The following is a 3,019-nucleotide window of genomic DNA, read 5'->3' as shown; positions in this document are numbered from 1 at the left end:
AACAAAATCCTGAAATAAAAGAATGTGGCAAGGTGGTAGGACTCGCGTGAATACTCAGAAGTCGGGTGTGCCCTGTGCTTCGGCCACGCGTGAGTGAAATGCCAAGTCTAGAAGGGGCGTTACTGACAGCGCCAAGTGCACTTAGCACGTGTACCACATGAAAAAGGGTCACTGACCTAGCCATCGACACACGCCGGAGCCCGTACGTGGGCAACTTCTAAAACTGACAAAACAAAGCCAGGTGACATCTAAATCAATGACACCGGAGTGGTGAGCACAAGACGGTGAGCATCTCCCAAACCCACAGAACTTGCCCGAACAAACAGTAAATGTTAATCCATGCAAATTTAAAATTTGATCTAAAGAGGATTCTGCTTTACCTCCAGAGGTTGGTCTGAAATTCATTTTCTCCGTCTGTTTGTGAAGACAACAGGAGACATTGAGGGGCATTCTACAAATACTTGACCAGTAACTTTCAAAACTAGGATCATCGAAAGAAGAGGGCCCAGCAGTTAGTGTAATGGCTATGTCGCTGGAATCTCATGTAGTCAACTGTGGTTTGCGACCCAGACCCGGTGGCTTAAACTCACACCGGGCGGGTGTACATACCCAAGATCCTGAGAGGAGAACGGAGAAGGGATTGCGGCGTGACCATCCCCCGTGGGGAGTGCTTTCTCGCTTTCTATCTCTCTCTGTCTTTCTGAGGAGCCCACGCACCCTATAGCTAAAACCTCTCCAAAATAAAAAAAATAAAAAAGAGAAACTCTAAGAAGCCATCATGACCAAGGACAACCTGAGCTGAATTCAGCCAAGTTAACTGCTTGCTAAATCAAACAGAAGTCGGGGCAGCAGGTGGCGTAATGGCTATGTCACTGGACTCTGACATGGCTGACGGTGGTTCGTGTCCCGGTCTCAGCTGCTTGAAACACCCTGGCACATGTGCATGCGTGCCCAAAATCCCAAGAGGAGAATAGAGGAGAAGGGACTGGGGCATGGCCATCCCCCTGGGGAGTGATTTCTTGCTTTCTGTCTCTCTGTCTCTCCGGAAAGCACACACACCCTGGGACAAAAATTCCTCTAAGGAAAAAACCATCTTCTAATACAGAATTGGCCAGCATACGAGACAGCAGGGAGATGGAGCAATGGTGGGGACTGACAATGCCTCCTTCGTACAGCGGAGGGGACTTGAAGACACGGGGTGCCCGGGCTCGTGGTGAGCGGACGCAGATTCAAGGCACCATGCCCGTTCAGGGCCGGGAGAGCTGTGCGGAGTGAGGCAACCGCGGGCATGGGGCGCTGCAGGTCCTGTGCGGTCCCAGTCCTCGTGGGAGCCTGTGGGTGGGTGCACCTGAAGTTCAGGGCCCCTGGGCAGACGCCAAGACAATGGGGGTGTGGCTCTCCTGTGAGTAACTTGAAAACTCCCATGAGCAGAAGTCCCCAGTAATGCTGGGCCCCAACTCCCGTGTCTGCTCAGCCCCACAGGCCCTGCACCCCAGCGGGGACCACAGCACAGCTGAGAGGCAGAGCAGATCATGGCATGCATCCAAACGGGGCTGGTACAGGGTGCATCAAAGCCACAGGCCCTGCTTCAAAGCTGGGTCCACTGTCACCCTCCCAGGGACCAGGCCCCAGCGGTGCCCCCGAACTCCATCTGCCACGTGTGCGGGGGAGCTGGCCGAGCAGCTGGCCCAGAGCCGTCACACGTGGGCCGGCCCCCTGTTCCTCTCCCATGAGAAAGTAACGGGGAGAGCCCAGGCTCCGGTGGCCATGAGCCGGCCCCGTGAGCCCCTGCGCCGCAGAGCCCGGCTGCTCCCTCAGCCGTGAAGGCCGTGAGCGAGGCACATGGCAGGTGCCCCCGGGGAGGCGGGGGCTGGAGAGCGTCTCAGTTCAGTGCTCGCTCCATTTCATAAATGGATTCTAAATCGACAATTCATTAAGTCACTTAAACTGTGCACGTGCCCCTTCAGTTGAAGCAGGGCTAAAGTACTCTGCTGTCAATAATGAAATGCGTTTACTTTGTTTCCCCTTCTGGCACGGAGGCGAATAGTCCTCAGACGGCCTGTTTCGGTCACTTACGGAGAGCGTCGCCTCGCCTGGGCACGGGCAACACGCTGATTACTCTACTGCCCTGTGCCAGCCACTGGAGTCACCCTGGAACTCCACGACCACCTGACTCTGACGACACGGGTGGCCTTCTCGTCAACAGAATCCAAACAAGCTGTTGCTTTGGTCACGGCCTCCCGTGACGGGCCCGTGGCCAGGTGGCAGGACGGCGCCTCACGTCAGCCATGCCCCGATGGCACCTTCCACTCTGTCTGTTGTCCCCGCGCCAGCCATGCCCCGGGGGCCCCTTCCCCTCTGTCTGTTGTGTCGGCTCCCCCTGTCGGTGAGGCACGGCTGTACCCCTCGCTGAGGCACGGCTGCAGCTGCTGGGGTCAGGCATGTCCCCCTGCAGGGCATTCTTGGAGGGCGGCCCCAGGGCTCTGGACCTTCCATCCCTCCTTCGACAAGCAGTCAGGGCCAACTCTCCGATGTCCCCTGTGAGGACCTGTCGGGCTCCTGCAGGTGGCACTGGGAAGTGCTGGGGCCCTGATGCGGGCTCTGGAGTCGCCTTCTCAAGGCCCCCACACACACACCTCTGGCCACCCCCTCCAGCTCTGGCTCTCGGGGCCCCAGTGCCATGAGGTGTGCCTCCACGTCCACCTGTCTGTCCACAGTTGGGGCAGTCGTGGGAGGAGAGACAGGGCTCCCAGAGTCTGCGGCCAGAGCGGAGACCTGAGGCACTTGCTGCTTTTAAGACAGGGTGGGGTCACCCACACGTCTGAAGACCAGCTGTGGCCAGGCTGTGGCCAGACCCGTCCTCTCCCTTTACCTGAGACACAGGGACTAGGGTGTGCAGGTGGTCTAGGTGGTAAGACCTCTCCCAGGGCAGGGCACCTGACAGAGGTGGGCCTCCCGGGTCCAGGCCTACACCTGGAGGGGCAGGACTTGGTTCCCTCTGGCCTGCTGAGTGCCGGGG

Source organism: Tupaia chinensis, unplaced genomic scaffold (assembly GCF_000334495.1).
Source record: "Tupaia chinensis unplaced genomic scaffold, TupChi_1.0 Scaffold146386_1, whole genome shotgun sequence".
NCBI lineage: Eukaryota > Metazoa > Chordata > Mammalia > Scandentia > Tupaiidae > Tupaia > Tupaia belangeri.
The sequence above is the reverse complement of the archived record's forward strand: the minus strand, read 5'-3'. Positions refer to the sequence as shown.